Below are 16,839 nucleotides of genomic sequence, written 5' to 3'. Positions count from 1 at the left end.
TAAGGGCTAGGCCACCGTAGTCCACACCCACGGCCCTCCTCACCACTCCACCTTCGCTAGCACGCACTACACAAGTTAGCTTAGAGCTTGGGTGCAATTTATTTCACCGACGAGCTCATTTTTGTTCACGGTGTTTTGTTCACGGTATTTTGGGAAACTTCACTCGGGCACTCAACAGCGCCCTCTCCGCCCTGTGAGGAAGTTCCTTTTCCGTGTTTAATCCCTAGTGCTTATGAGATTTACAAGTCTGTCCCTTCCTAGAGTGACCATTGGCCAATGAATGCCCTGTCCCCACTAGCCTGTCCTTCATCCACCCTGTTGGCTGCCCCAAACTTCATACCTTTTTGTAGATAAAATTCCATACCTCCTGACCATTTTCGAGATTTCGGAGGAATTCTACTTCCACATCCCTGGGTACCTGGTGTGTTTGTACCACAGTGTCAGCACCCAGCACATGGTGCAAGTAGGAGCCCCAGCATGTAGCAGCCCCAGCATATAGCAGTCTGAGCAAGACGGATGGCTCAAAAGTTACTCCCAATCACATCCCCCCTGTTGCCTCCAGTGCTCCCTGGGGCTCTCCAGTGGCCAGGGCTGTTCTAGCCTATATCCCCTGCACAGTGAGTCCCAGACAGTATAGGTGAATAGATAACAGTGCACTCAAAGTAAAAAAATGTGCAGAATGGAAACTTCACGGGTGGAAATAAAAAAAATAGCAATCAACACAGGAAAAGAGCTCAATCTGGTACTATCAGGGAACCCCAGTAAAGAAGGTCACAGTGAGTTAAAGTTTTCTTGTCCATTCACCAGTGAGGCACCATCAACTAGCACATAGGAGGACCAAGAAGGAGCAGCCCCCAGTTACTGCAGGAAGTCATTAGGAAAACACACCCCAAGGTTTAACCATTATATATGCATAGAGCAGGATAAGCCACAAAACACTGGAAACAAACAAAAGTAAACAAATGTACCCACCTTAGATTATTACACAGCAATTGAAATAAAAACTACAGCCACGCAGCAGATGGGAAATAATGTAACAAATCCAAAAGAAGACCTCATGTCCCAAACCACGCAAAACCAGGTTGAATCATGTACTGCACAAGATAGGTTCAAGTCCAAGGTGAAGGAATGTTCTGGGGGCTAATGATAGTTGACTTTCACCTGGGTATGAAATATGTTTGCTTAACTGTTATGCACTGGTGATTTATTCATGTTTACATATATGTGCATGCATGCATGCTATAATCCACAGGTTTAAAAGGCAATAAACAGAACCCACTCCCTGTAGTTTTTAGCCCCCTTCCCACATTCTCTGCTCCGTTCACATCATGTGCATGGTGCCTTACCTCTGCTTTCTTGCCTTCCTGCTAAATAATTAGGAAGAATCCAGAGGAACTTTCATGGTGATTCTGGTGCAGGCAACTGTCCTCCCAGTCCTCTGTGAATTCAGTCGTCTGTGAATCAAACACAGGAAGGGCTCTCAGTAGAGAGAACTTTCTTTCCGACTAGATCAGTTTATCCCTTGGAAGAACCACTGCTGTTGCCAGACCTCAGCCACTGAGGACCTGCAGACAGTCTCATTCATAAACTTTGTCTCACTCCCTTGATAACTGTCTCAAATCTCTCAGGCTCACTAGGTGGTATGAATATCTGCACTGTTCTGCTTATTATTGTTTATTACGGAAATGTTCAGAAAACACCAACAAGTACACATAATGAAAGCCAGCTTTCTGCTTCCACTGCAATCTGGGGTTGTTTACCCTTGCCAGGTTTTCCCCTCAGCTGGAGGGCCTTGGGAACAAATAGGTGGCATTCCTGTTACAAGCAGCTTACTTCCCTAGGAGCTTGGGGGCCTCCTGCCAGGTTCCAAGATAACCTCAATTCAGCCTGTGATGTATTTACCTCTGAGGGGTACTCATTAGTCACCATCTAAATAACTCAGTTATGTCTAAAATAAGGAATCACAACCTCCTGTTCGGCACTCACAGAAGCCTGGCTTTACTGTGGCCAGGCTCACAGTCCCCCCAGACTTGCTTTTACCTATCTGGGTTTATGATTATTTACTGGATTATTGTAGATTTGGTCTGACCTGACTTTGTGGAGAGATAGCAGTTCTTGATTCTGTAACTTCCAGTAGCTAGGTGTCAGAACACAGATGACTGTCTACCCACAGCTGGATCATTTGCCTTTACAGTACAGTAGTGCCTGCTCATCACCTTCAGTGTCAGTTCCCACAGGGACACTGAGAAAGAAATGGGCTGTCTGGGACCACATACTATGTTGACAACTAGTAATGTATTGTCAGAGAAAGTAGTGAATCACTGAGCTATTGAGTGCTAAGTAGTATTTTAATGACTGTAAACGATGTGTGTCTGTGCATGAGGGAGGTAAATGTACAGAGTCCAGGTGCTTTTGGAAGTCAGAGGTCTCGGACCCTAAGCTGGAGTTATAGGCAGTTGTGAACCACCTGATGTGGGTGCTTAGGAACTGAATCTAGGTCCTCTGAAAGAGCAACATGTACAATTAACAGTTGAGCATCTCTTCAGCCCCAAGGGCATTATTTTAAGAGGCTACATATATAAATGTACTCAAGTTCTTATCCTTCCCTTTTTATCAATGCTGGAGACTGAACCCAGGGGCCTTGCCTATGCTAAGGCGAATGCTCTACCGCTAAGCCATACATCCCACCCTATAACCTAGCTTCTAAGAAAAATAATCTGTGGTATCGCTAGGCACAAATTTATTAGCCTCTGTTCTTTTTCTCCTGTCCCAAGGTCTTATTGTATATATCCCTGCTGTCTAGGAACTTGCATCTACCCCAGGCTGGTCCTGAACTCCTGCCTCAGCCTTCTGAGTGTTGGGATATTGATGTGTACACCTATGTCCAGTCTCTTCAGTATTTATCATTGGTTTTTCTTTCTATCAAAACAGCTACTATCCCTAAAACAGTCATTAAAAAAAAAAAAGATTTATTTATTTATTTATTTATTTCATGTATATGAGTACACTGTTGCTGCCTTCAGAAACACCAGAAGAGGGCACCAGATCCCATTACAGATGTTGTGAGCCACCATGTGGTTGGTGAGAATTGAACTCAAGACGTCTGGAAGTCAGTGCTCTTAACCACTAAGCCATCTCTCTAGCCCTGAAACATTCATCTCTCTAAACTCACAGGGCCTTCCCTAGCAGTCTAACTTGCTCAGATAATTTGGGAGGCTTCCAGGAGACAGAAGAATGAGGTGTCAGGCAGTTATATTGACCCTGAGAGATATTCTATAGATGTCAGTAGCCAGAACCAGCTTTTGGTTTGGTTTTGTTTTTGAAACAGGGTCTCATACAAAGGGTCACCTTGAATTCCTCCATAAACAGCTGAGGTCAACTCTGAGCCCTTATCATCCTGCCTCTACCTTCCATGGGCTTCTAATTTTGAAATTACTAGGAAGTAAGAATTGTTTTGGGTACGCCCCTAAAACAGAAGTCTCCAGAAGAAGGGACATGCTTTTATTACTGAGTCAGAGTTCTCTAGTAAATGAAAGGAAAAGATGTGTGCGCCAGGTAAGTTTAGTGGTTACACAATACAGTTATAGTATTAACAACAATGCCAAAACAATCGTCAAAACGATGGCTAACAGTCTTGTGTAGAACACTCCACGAGCACATCAGCGCACATTTAGCTTCATGAGCAGCCCACAGAGTAATTCTATAAACCCTATGGCTCTATGTCTGGTGCTCAAGCTGCTTGTCCTACGCAAGCTTAGTCCTGTGAGTAGCACTTGATCAGCTGCTGGGGTGGCTCTGGCCAGTAGAGAGAGACTCAGCTATTGGCCCGCATCTGGTTCCACTGAGTTAGGGCTCAAGGTAAGGGATTCTGATCTATTGTTTTTTCTTCCTCTTCTCCCTCGGTCTCAGCCTGAGCTCTGCTTAGTCCTAACTCCTGCAAGATAATGGCCCAATCTTTAGCTTGTGGAATAAGTGTTGTACGGGGCCAGCAACAGCAGCTGGGCCCTGAGCACTACAGTGTTTCTTGGAAAGCAGGTGGATGTCGCTAACAGTCAATTTGCCAGATGGACAATTCATAAAATAGCCAATTTAGGAAACAACCAATACAGCCGGGCAGTGGTGGCACACGCCTTTAATCCCAGCACTTGGGAGGCAGAGACAGGCGGATTTCTGCGTGCGAGGCCAGCCTGGTCTACAGAGTGAGTTCCAGGACAGAGAACAAAAAACAAAAACAACCAATACATGGAATTTACTTTTTCTCCTTGTTTTGTTTTTTTGAGACAGCTTCTCTGTGTAGCCCTGGCTATCCTAGAACTCACTCTGAAGACCAAGCTAGCCTCAAACTCAAGAGATCTGCATGCCTCTGCCTGTTTCTCCCTGCCCTTAATTAAGTAGTTTTTATTCCATCTTCCAAATAGAATTTAAAGTAATGTGCGATGCTGTCTCTTACTGTCCTAGAGCAGAGACTGAGGAGGAAACTCTGGGGGTGAGGAGGGGCCAGCGCTTCCCTACTGTGGGCCTTTCAGAGCCACTGCCGGCTCACTACAGTCTTCCAGTCTTCCCTGCAGAGGGCGCTGCCATTTCTAACTCTTCTTTTCTTTATTTTCTTTGAAATAGGATTCCACTGTGTTGCTCAAGATCCTCTGGACTCAGCATCCTAAGTGCTGGGATTACAGGTGTGTGCCACCATACCAGGCCTTCTAACTCGTTTTAAAATGTCACTTTTCCACTATCGACAAGTTCACAGAAATCTCCATCTACACACGGAGGAGAAGATCCTCTGAAGTCAGAGGACAGTGATTGAGATGCTGACATTAAAGATTATAGTGACACAGCCCCAAGCCAAGCAATGCCAGTGGCCACTAGGAACAAGCAAGGCCAGGCACTTCCCCCTACAGAGGCAGCTTAGCCCAGCCCACATCAGTGCAGTGACACCCAGCAGCCTCCAGAGCGAGAGAGAAGCATCTGCAGTGCTGAGTCACCAGTCTGCAGTATTTGTTATGGCAGTTTGGGGCACACAGGCCTTGCTGGGAAAGCGCACACGCTCAGTTTTCCAATACATACTCCAAGCAACTGCCATGCCCTGTATAAAGTGTCATCAAGACCTATAATGCCAGCACTTAAGAGGATCTCTACACTGATAGAGCCAATTGTTTAAGGCCAGGCTGGGCTACATAGCAAGCTCTGTCAAAAAATAAAATAAAATAAAACTGAGAATATTTAATACTGGTTTGGGGACTCCATGAGTACTTTCACAATCTAATTTTGATTCTGGAACCTACCCCTGGCCTCCTCTAAAGTGTTCTCAAATCTGATTGGGTTACTGCTGTCTTTTGAAGGTTACCCATTAATCTTAGGATAAAGGTTCAGGCCCAAAACAATGTCTGCCACATTATATACTGTTGGCTTAGCCCACCTTCCATCTTATTTGCCTAAGAGCCAAATCATACTCTTTCAGGTTTGAAAAGCCCAGCCCCAGTTTTCTGGTAGTTCCTTTCCAACACCAGGGAGAGGGCATATAAAGTTTATAGTGCCCACAACCCTAGGGCACTTTTACACCTACTACTGGCTGTACTTACAACCATTTACATGGTCATTTCATTGATCAAGTCTGCTTGCTTGTGCACTGAGAGCTTTTACTTTCATGATACAGCACAGAGCCTTGCACATAGAAAGTATTCAGCAAACACTCATCCAGTGAATATTTATAGTGATCGAGTCAAGAGAAGCAGTAAGCATTGTGGCACACAACTCTAATCCTAGTAACTTGGAAGAGCTTTGGAAGGCTAACCTGGGCTAAATAGTGAGAGACCTTGTTACAAAAAAACAAAACAAACAAACAAAAAACAAAAACAAAATTAAAATAGCCGGGCATGACGACTCTGACCATTAAACCTAGCAAGCTGAGGCCAGCTTGGTCTCCACAGTGAGTTCTAGTCCAGCTAGAGCTACACAATGAGTTGATGTACAGAGACACGTGGGAGAGGGGGAGAGAAGAAGGGGAGGAGGAGGGGCTGGAGAGATGGCTCAGAAGTTAAGAGCACCTCTTGCTCTTGCAGAAGACCTGAGTTTACATCCCAGCTCTCTTCTAGCCTCCATGAGTGCCAGGTAGATTGAGGTGGTTTGAATATGCTTGGCCCAGAGAGTGGCACTATTAGGAGGTGTGGCCTTGTTGGAGGAAGTTTGTCAGTGTGGGCATGGGCTTTAAGAACCTTGTCCTAGTCCTAGCTGCCTAGAAGCCAGTCTTCTCCTATTTGCCTTCAGAACAAATGTAGAACTCTCAGCTCCTCCTGCACCATGCCTGTCTGGACACTGCTATGCTCCTGCCTTGATGATACTGGACTGAATCTCCGAACCTGTAAGCCAGCCAACAATTAAATGTTGTCCTTATAAAAGTTGCCTTGATCATGGTATCTCTGCACAGCAATGAAAACCCTAAGATACAGAAATACGTGCTGAGAAAACACCCATATTTATAGAATAAAACTTAACAACAACAAAGAACAATCAAGGATCTTCTAAAGTTAAACTGACAAACCCAACTGCTTTGCAAAGCAACTGGACTTGTACTAAAGGCCTTAAGCATGTGTGTAATTTCAGTTCATGATGATTATAAGGTGACTATATCACTGAATCATTGAACTAACTAAACAATGCAATCAATGACACAGCTGATAATCAACCTGGAAAGCTGGTCACACATGCCTCTATACTCTTGAATTACGTCCTTAAAAATGTCTTAAGATGAAAACTTTTTCCACTGCTTGTATGTGTTTACAACCTTTATTGTTCTTTAGTGTGCACATGTATATGAATGTTCACGTGTGTGTAGGGAGAGGGTGCCTATGTGTGTTTGAAGGCCAGAGAACAACCTTAGGGACATAGTCCATCTTCTTTAAGAGAGGGTCTCTCCCTGGCCTGAAGTTTACTAATTAAGTGGGGCTGTCTGGCCATCATGCCACAGGGACCCTCCTCGCTCCATCTCCCAACACTGGGATTACAAGTGTACATTACTATGCTGGCATGGGGTTTTTACTTATTTGTTCTGTTCTGTTTTAAACTTGGGTTGTCAGGACCAAACTAAGGACTTTTGCAAACATTTACCTACTGAACACGCACCACAGTCCCTAAACTTTATTTTATTTTGAGACAGGAGTTCACTATGTAGACCAGGCTGAACTCAATAGAGATCCACCTACATCTGTCTCCCAAGTTCTGGGGTCAAAGCACTACAGCGCTCAGCCTTAAAACTTTTTCTTTATAGCCCCAACTGGAGCAACCGAAATGCCCTTCCAGCTGAACAGAAACCTCAGGGCTATTCAAAGGAACACTGAAGACAGCTTGGTTGGTCATGTCCATGTCACACAAGTGTAATGACCTCAATTTGAATCCTCAGCACTCACATAAAAAGCTAGACATAGCAGTATGCATCTGTAATTCCAGCACTGGGGAGAGAGACAGGGATCCCTGGTGCCTACCAGCCAACTGAATTGGTGAACTCTAGGTTAAATGAGGAATCCTGTCTCAGAAACCAAGATGGAAAGAAATGGAGGTAGACACTCGGTGTCCAACAGCTCTGATCTCGGCCATGCACTAGGGTCCTTTACAAGCATTTTACCTAATGAACAACCCCCGTCCCTCCAGTTTCTAAACTTTATTTTGAGACAGGATCTCACTACATAGATCAGGCTGGCTTTGAATTCATAGAGATCCACCTGCCTCAGCTTCCTATGTGCAGGAATCAAAGCACCATGAAGCATACATGGATACATATATACCATATATATATGTATATGTGTGCATATATATATATTTTATATACCAAATAAATAATGTAAGCTGGGTGTGGTAGAAAAAAATGCCCATATAATCCCACCACTTGGAAGATCGAGACAGGAGAGTCAGGTGTTCAAGGTCATCCCTAGTATATAACAAATCCAAGGTCACCCTGGGCTATGTCAAACTATCTCAGAAAACAAAACAAGAAGTAAACAAAAACCAGAAACACAAAAAAAATACACACTCCATAATTCCATTATGGATTCCATGGAATTTTAGGACTCTCTGGTGAAGGACATGAGAATTGCAGTTGTATTCAGGAGTAGTGACTAGACATAGGCTTCGATGATTTTCTAGTAGAAATGTTTTATTTCTTGATTTAGCTACTAATTAAACACATTTATTTTCTGTTAAAATACAGGATGAGTCACATAAAATCTGTACATACAAGCACATACATCATCTCAGAACAGAGTTTTAAGAGCATGTGAGAAGGAATGGGTAGGGGCTGAACCGAACATTGTGCCTACACACGAACAGATATGCTGGGCGCTAAACCAGTGCCCAGCTAATCACATAAACAGAACTTCCTGTAGCAATTTCTGAAATCCTAAGAATACTAAAATAATGGACTGTATGAATGACCCTTGACTTTCAGTAGGGCTATATCCCAGTACATCCGCCACCGACTAAAAAGGAGAGTCTTCTGATACCACAGCCTGGCAGCCAGCATAGCTGTGAAAAGCCCTTTGTGTCCCTTGGACAGTGTGGCTGGGTACTCCCAGAGTATGGAACTGCACATGGCTGGGGAAAGATCCAACTGTGAAATACCTTCCTATTGATGTGTATGCTCTTTGCTTGCATACATAATGAAGGTGAAAAGGCACACAAGCCAGACCAGCCTAAGCCAGGAGCATCTGTACTGAAGAGCAGTTTTATAATATAACACTAACAGCATAGTTGAAACAAAGCACAGACCTTCAGTTAACATTCTTAAAGAGTAATTTATTTCTAATTGTGCATGTGTATCACACACATACACACACACTCAAGTGCGTGCACATGGGAGGAGGGGAGAAGAAGGGAGAGGAAGGGAGAGGGAGGGAGGGAAGGAGGGAGGGAGGGACTGTCAGTGCCTGCAGGGGTTAAAGGAGGACACTTGATTTCTGAAGCTGGAGTGCTAGGTGGTCATGAGCTGCCCATCATGTATGCTGCTGTATTAGGGTTTTACTGCTGTGAACAGACACCATGACCAAGGCAACTCTTACAAGGACATTTAGTTGGGGCTGGCTTACAGGTTCAGAGGTTCAGTCCATTATCATCAGGGCAGGATCATGGCAACGTCAAGACAGGCATGGTGCAGGAGGAGCTGAGAGTTCAATGTCATGTTTCAAAGGCAAACAGGAGAAGACTGACTTCCAGGAAACTAGGAGGAAGGTCTCAAAGCCCACTCCAACCCTCACAGTGACACACTTCCTCCAATAAGGTCACACCTCCTAACAGTGTCACTCCCTGGGCCAAGCGTATTCAAATCACCACAGCTGCTTTCTGAACTCACATCCTCTGAAGGGCAGCTAGTGTTCTCATAGACTGAGCCTTCTCTTCAGCCCCTTGTGAAACATTTTTAAAAAAAAGTTAACTAGATAAGCGCTGGAGAAATGGCTCAGTGACTGAGAGCACTGCCTGCTCTCCTTCCAGAGGACCCGGACTTAATTCCCAGCACCACACATGGTGGCTACAACCATCTGTAACTCTAGATCTGGGGGATCCAACACCTTCTTTTGGTCTCTGTGGGCACCAGCCATGCATGTGCTGAACAGATACGTGCAGGCAGAACCATATGCACTTGTTTTTTTTAAAAAGTTCATCAAATTTCTTTTTAAAGCCTAAGATAAAACCAAAACCTGCTTTTAAAAATTATGTAAAAACTAAAAATAGAATAAAGGGGGAGGGGGGGCACGTTTAAGCTTACAGACAAAGAAAAAACCCAAACGGACAAAATCTGTCTTCAGAAGGATGAGAAGAGTTTACTCTGGTGCTGGGATGAAGGCTGTGCTGTGCACACACTAGGCGGTCACTCTACTGAGCTACACCCCAATCCCAAATAGAGATTGTATGCTTAATACCAAAGCCCAAACCAGACAGACGTTACTATGGAACAAAGTCCACAGCAAATCAGCTTGCTTTTTCTTTTATAACAAATACACTCATACTTTTACAGCAGTGGTTCTCAACCTTCCCAAGGCTGTGACCTTTAATACAGTTCCTTGCGTTGTGGTGACCCCCAACTATAAAGTCATTTTCATTGCTACTTCATAACTGTAATTTTGCTACTGTTGTGAATCATAATGTAAACATTTTTGGAAACAGAGGTTTGTCAAAGGGGTCGTGACCCACAGGTTGAGAACCACTGCTGTAGAGCATCTGTACAATTTATTTTTTAAACTCACTTAAGCACAACAAATAGATAAATAATAAGAATTTTGAATACAAAAAAGATAGTTGGATATGGAAAAAACTTCACTTAATCATAATGAAATATAAATTAAAACCAAATATTTAAAAAACTGGTCTTAAGTTTTCCCATTTTTAGTGTAAACATTTGACTCTGTATGGCAGGGAGGAAGCTGTACTAGAATACACACAAGGCATGGTTCAACATTGCTGAAGGCAGTAGGGAGTATGAGCTGAGCAGACCAAATATCTGAGAGCAAATGCTCTAGCTAGAAGCCTTTTAAGCTCTGACATGGTCCACAGGCATAAAACTCTATACCATGAAACTGCTTCACACAGGAAACTAGAAAAACTGCTGTGACACTGCATTCAGGCTGTGTGTGTAAGGCATGTATGAAAAGATAAATGATATTCTGTGTCTACTCTGTGCCTCATTTTCTAAGATATCTCATTATGCATATGCAAATATTCCCTAAATCTTCCCGCCCCAAACCCCACTATCCAAAACACTTCTGATCCCAGGAATCCTGTGTCAGGGCCACTCCTGCCTTGTTCCCTTTTAAGAAGCATAGTAGGACATGACACTTCAGCAGAGAACTGGCTGGAGGGGCTGGAGGGGCTGGAGTTTAGACATCTGGCGGCAGTGCATTAAACAGTAATTCTCTTTCCATGTATGAGAAGCACCTCCACCCTTCTCTTTTTCAGTGCTGAGAATGCACCTAAGACCTCCTACATGCTAAGCTAGTGCCTGTGCCACAGAATTATATCCCTAAGCCCACTTCACCCTCACTTTTCCTTTCTTTTCTTTGTTTTAAAGATTAGGGTCTTGCTAGGTAGGGTTATAGCAGGCAGTCTTAGTAACCAGGGCTGCAGCCCTGTCCCACCAGCTTGAGATCAGACTTTCTCTTTGTACAATTAAAAGAAAAAGGCATTTCCCCTAGTTTTGCTATTATTGGGGGAGGTGGTTTGTGATCAAGAGCACAAAACTAGGAAGATGGTTGAGATCTCCAGAGCCTAAATGTGTGGAAGTTAGATGTCTGAGCAGGCCCCAGGGGAGGTCAACTTGCCCCGCACAGGGCTCTGGCACACAACTCTGGAGAGAGCAGTAGTGTAGCTAAGACCCCTTGAAGGTGGCTGTATAAAAGGTTAGTTCCCTTACAGCTTAGTTGCAGTTAGGTGAAAAGTGAACTCCTTTCTAGTGGTATCTACGCTAGCTGAGTGTAAAAACCTAAGGAGGGTGGGAGAGACACAGCAGCCTGCTCCTGGAAGCCGTTTCTGAAGGAAGACATGAACTAGATGAAGTCTCCTTCATCTAGAGAAATCTTATGTGAGTGTCTCGCCTAAATATGTATGTATGTGCACCATGAGCATACGGTGCCTGCAGAAAGGCGAGAATAGGGCATCAGATCCCCTAGAACTAAAATTACAGAGGATTGTGAGCTCCCCTGTGGGTGGTGGGAATTGAACCTGGGTCCTCAGGAAGATCAGTAGCACTCTGAACTGCTGAGTCATCTCTCTAGCCCCTAGTCTATAATTTTTCTAAAGGAGATCTTTCTTTCCTCTTCTTTTCTTTGAAAGCTTTTTCCTGGGTGTTTTGGACTTTTAAAAAGACAAGACACTTTTAAGCTTACAATATTGACCCCTAAAGCCCAGTCTGAGACTTTGATGCAGTTTGAGAATAAGTTGGTGTGATTTGTTTATTATTTTTAATTGAAGGGTTATAACAGTGCCCGGCACATTTTAGGTACTAGAGGAAATATTTAAAATTAAAATCCTAAAGGGGGGGAGGCAGGAAAGACCTCGAGATAGAAACAAAACCATAACACACCCTATCAAAGTACAGCAAGGAGCCAGGTGAGGTGATGCAACCTGTGGTCCCAGTGACTTGAGAGGCTGAGGCAAGAGAATTACTTGAGTTCAAGGCCAGCCTGGGTAACATGATGGAGACAGACTCTTTCTCAGACAGATCAGTAATGTTCTGAAAGGCTATCTCACAGGGAAGAATTCCCAGTTGGCTTCTCCATAGGCCTGACGTCTATAGGACAAACCAACACATGGGCAGAAAGATCTGCCTTCCTGAGATGTTCTACGGAATGGAGTTCCAGACCTTTATAATAAGATGATCTGTCTAGCACACTGGCACCTCATTAACACAGCAGCATCTTTTTTCATCTCGTTACTTACTAAGCCCTTCACTGGGTACCTGCTAGATGCCAACCGCTACCCTAGCCCCAGAGAAAACAAGAAGCTCCTTCCCACTGCTCTCATCAATGAGACTAGTGAAAACAAGCAAAGATGCACTGTGGAGTGGTTTTCAGTCTATAAGGCAGACAATGCCAAGATGGGAGAGATGTAAAGCACAAGCCCCTTCTTCAGTGTTCCGTCCACACAGAATGGTGCAGTAAGCAGACAGCTCCCACACAGAAGCGAGGATGAGGCATGGTGGTGTACATGTAATCCCAGCACTCAGGAGACTAAGACAGGAGGATCTTTATAAACTCCAGGCCAGCTGGGTCCTTGCTGTATTCCAGGTTAGCTTGTACTACATTTTTAAGACCCTGCCTCAAAAAATAAGAACAGGCTGGGTGGTGGTAGTTCACACTTTTGGTCCCAGCACTTGGGAGGAAGAAACAGGCAGATCTTTGAGTTTGAAGCCATCCTGGTCTACAGAGTGAGTTCTAGAACAGCCTGAGGTAAGTAGAGAAACCCTGTCTCAGACAACAAACAAACAAACAAACAAACAAGCGAAAATAAACCCAGAAATATAACCTGCTGTGTTCAAGCTCCATTTCTGCTGTGATACAAAACCTTGACATAAAGCCACACAGAGGAGACTTACTATAGCTTAAAATTCTAGAGCATGGACCATCATCCTGGGAAAGGCAAAGGCATGAACTTCAATCAGCTAGTCATGTTACATCCATAGTCAAGAGCAGGTATGAACGCATGGACTAGATAAGAAGAACCTGACAGTTGCTACCACCGAAAGCCATTGTACGGTGAGCAAACAAAACCAGACAGATTCCTTCTGGGTCAAAGGCTCTCGTAGAAGGTCCTTAAAAGTGCAAGAGGAGAACATACCTGTAAACCAGTGGTATCCACAGCAGTCACCTGCTGCTTCTGCCTGCTCCATGGGTACAGAGAATCAATATGTATTGCCATCCTAGGAGATGTGGCCTGTCTAGCCACAGAACCTCTCTCTTTCTGTCCACGCTGAGTAGTCTGCCATGCTAGAAGTCAGCTAGCCATAAAGTCATGACTTATGGCAGTCAGTAGTCTTAGCTTTTTTAGTGTATAGGAGAACAAAAGGAAACAATAAACTAAAAAGGTGAGGAGAAAGATAGGGCTCGGAGGGTCCTTATGACATCATTCAGCCCCAAGAGCTAGCCATGTCTGAAGCTCACCTTTGGACTTCCAACTGAAACAATCAAGGAGGGAAATCTTTTACTTAAGGAGCTTACATCGGATTCCTGAGATTTGCAGCTGGAGTAATATGTTCTCTTTCAGGGAGAGAACTTCACTTTCTGTGCAAGGAAGGGTGTAGACAGCAAGGGAGGACAGATGTCAGAGGTCTCTCCCAGCATCTGATAAAGCCAGTGAAGAGGCAGATGGAAAAACCACTGGAGCTCCTTGGGTTCAGGAACAAAGAGATGTGTGCTAAACCACAGTCTCAAATGGATGAGGTATATAAGCCCCATAGCCTACTATCCGGAACTATAAAGACAGAAGTGGCACACAATATCTCCTTTAAAACATAAAGAAAGCTGGCCTTTGTAGCATAGGTCTATAATCCCAGCTACTGAAGAGGGCTAAGGCAAGAAGATTGTGAGTTCAAGGCCAGCAGGAGCAAATTAAAGACCCTTTCTCAGAAGAAAAAGTAAGGAAGCAAGGGATACAGTCAGTGATGGAGAGAGTGCCTAGCATGTGTCCCAGGATGCTAGCATGTGTCCTAGCATGTGTGAGGGTCCAGGCTAAATCCCCAGTACCTCAAAAAAATTAATATAACGCACCAAGAATAATTTAAAGTTAGTTCCATTCCCACAGTGATGAGCATCTGACTTAGTTAGGGTCACTATAGCTGTGATAAAAAACAGTATGACCAAAAGCTCCTTGGGGAAAGGAAAGGTTTATTTTGCTTACATTTCCACATCACAACTCATCATTGAAGGAAGTCAGGGCAGGAACTCAGGTAGAAATCTGGAGATGGAAGCTGATGCAGAGGTTATGGAGAGGTGCTGCTTACTGGCTTGCTCCTCATGGCTTGCTCCTCATGGCTTGCTCAGCCTGCATTCTTATAGAACCTAGGACTGACAGCCCAGGAGTGAGTGGCCCTACCCACAATGGGCTAGGCCCTCCCTATCAATCACTGATTAAGAAAATGCCCCACAGGCTTGCCTACAAATGATTTTATGGAGACATTTCTCAGCTGAGGCTCCTTCCTCTCAGATGACTCCAGCTTGTGCAAAAGGGACATAGCATCAGTCACAGAACTTTTTAACCTGGATGCCAAATAGTCGTCTGGTGCTTTTGAAAAAACGCCAAAGCTTTCATGCAGCTGTGCCCAGTAAGTCAAGTCTATCAGAAGTCACAGCAAAGCAAATTGCTGTAGCTCAAGAGATCACTGCAAAAGCCCCAAAGCTCAGATTTCTGATTAAGAAAATGCCCCACAGGCTTGCCTACAAATGATTTTATGGAGACATTTCTCAGCTGAGGCTCCTTCCTCTCAGATGACTCCAGCTTGTGCAAAAGGGACATAGCATCAGTCACAGAACTTCTTGACTGTTGGCGTACTTCAAAACTCTAATCAGTTTGTCACAGATAATAATGCCAACCTTGGTCAAAAAGGGAGTTTCAAATCTTTAAGTCTATGAATCAGTAAGATCCTGTGTGACAGTGTGTGAAGTATAAAAATAGCAGCTTCATGGGAAGCATTGGTCTCCTGCTGGCAAGAGTAACAGGGCCTCAGGCTTTTCTTCTTCTCTACTAGCAGTCATCAAATACCTACTGTCTGCCCAGGATTCCAGTGCAGTATGCCCAAGCCCAGGCACCTTCACCTCCACTCCTAACAAAAAAGCTAAATCTTGGCTCATGTCTGAACAATACTAGGTAAGATGTAAAATAAGAGAAGACAAATCATTTCAACAATTAAATGCTATTCTCACAGGAAATAATGCTCCATCCCCTACTGCCCATACCTTCACGTTGCCAGAGCCCTAGTCATTGAAAAAGATTAAGACCCAAACCACATACATAGCCTGATGGTTTGGCTTCAAGCTCTAGCTCTTCAACAGTATTAGGATCCTGGCCAATACTTACCTTGTGCCATCTGTAAAATGGGACCAGTACTTACAGCACTAGGTTGCTGGCGGGGTTAAATAAATTAGTGTATGTGAAGTCCCCGACACAGTATCAGGAGCAAACGTTCAAAAAAGAGAAGGCATAATTAGTACAATAAATTGAAGTCTTAATCTCGTTTCAGCTCTAGAATTTTATGCAGTCTACAGCGGGGAAACAACGGCAGGACAGCAGATACCCAAAATAGCACAAATATCTCCTGCCTCTGAAACTACACCACCGATGCGAAGCAGCAGCAGCAATACAAATGCCTGCGTGCCAGCCCCTAATCATAGCGAGCCACTTTAAATTCTTACAGCCAGTCAAGGGAGGCATAATTATCTTCATTTTGTAGATAAGCGAAAGGAGAAGACCGGAGAGCAATGTCACACTGCTGAGAAACAGTGGACCTAATTCTACCGTTTATGCCCGCCTCAGTGTCCTTCTCTGCCTCCCATACAGCAAGCATTCAACTGTAAATAACATGGATGTTTTTCAGGACCTTTAAAACGATGGGAACAAGACCTCTTTCCTAGAGAAATAAGTTGGCACCGTCATTCAGCTGCCCACAATTTGATGTTCCTCCGTCCCTAATGACCTGCTCTAGCAACCTGTCCTCCCTCTTCTGCAGCCAGCGTCGGAGGCCTCAGAGTACCGGTGTCCTTCTGCAGCCGCTTAGACACAGCCCCTAGGCTGACTGCACCTTGCCCTCTCCCCCCTACGCGTTCGAAAGCTCACCGCCGGGCTTCCCGGGACTCGGATACCGACGCAGAACGCCTTACCCTCTGGCAGGACCCAAGAACCGAGCCAAACAGACCAAGGAAAGACAGGTGACGCAACAAGGCCTCCTGCTTCAGGGCCAGCCCGAGGCTGAGCGCCGTGCCCGCGACCTTGCGTGGGAACCCACGGCGGGCACCTTTGTGGCCCCGTGCCAGCCACGCCAAAGCGCGGGGTTGGCTCCCGGGGCCAGGCTCCGGGGCCGCGCATCTGCGGGGAAGGGACTCTCGGCGGGAGGGCCGCGGGTACCCAGCGGCTCACGCCCGCAGGAGCGCCCGAGCATCCGCGCAGCCCCGCCGCGCCCGCCGCCTCCACCGCCACTCCCCGCGTCTCCTTTTCCAGTGCTGCAGGCTGCGGAGGCGGCGGCCAGTGTGGGACGAGGAGCCTCTTACCCGCGCGCGACTCCTCGGACGCTGCCCACTCGTGAGCCCAAGGCTGCGCCGGACCTTCACGGCTCGTCCCAACCCGTAATCCCCCACCTTCAGTCAGGAATCA

The 16,839-nt window shown here is 45.1% G+C and overlaps 1 long non-coding RNA gene across 1 annotated transcript; it reads right to left on the bottom strand.

Annotated features, from left to right (window-relative positions):
* Positions 1 to 1,136: 1,136 nt before the first annotated feature.
* Positions 1,137 to 16,815, bottom strand: LOC114608978. The gene is made up of 3 exons (XR_003709447.1): positions 16,737 to 16,815; positions 1,347 to 1,454; positions 1,137 to 1,161 (listed from the first exon to the last, which is right to left on the bottom strand). It is a non-coding gene; the product is annotated as an uncharacterized LOC114608978 (long non-coding RNA).
* Positions 16,816 to 16,839: the final 24 nt, after the last annotated feature.

Source organism: Grammomys surdaster, unplaced genomic scaffold, assembly GCF_004785775.1.
Source record: "Grammomys surdaster isolate TR1022 unplaced genomic scaffold, NIH_TR_1.0 125946, whole genome shotgun sequence".
NCBI lineage: Eukaryota > Metazoa > Chordata > Mammalia > Rodentia > Muridae > Grammomys > Grammomys surdaster.
This window is presented reverse-complemented; position numbering and strand designations above follow the sequence as displayed.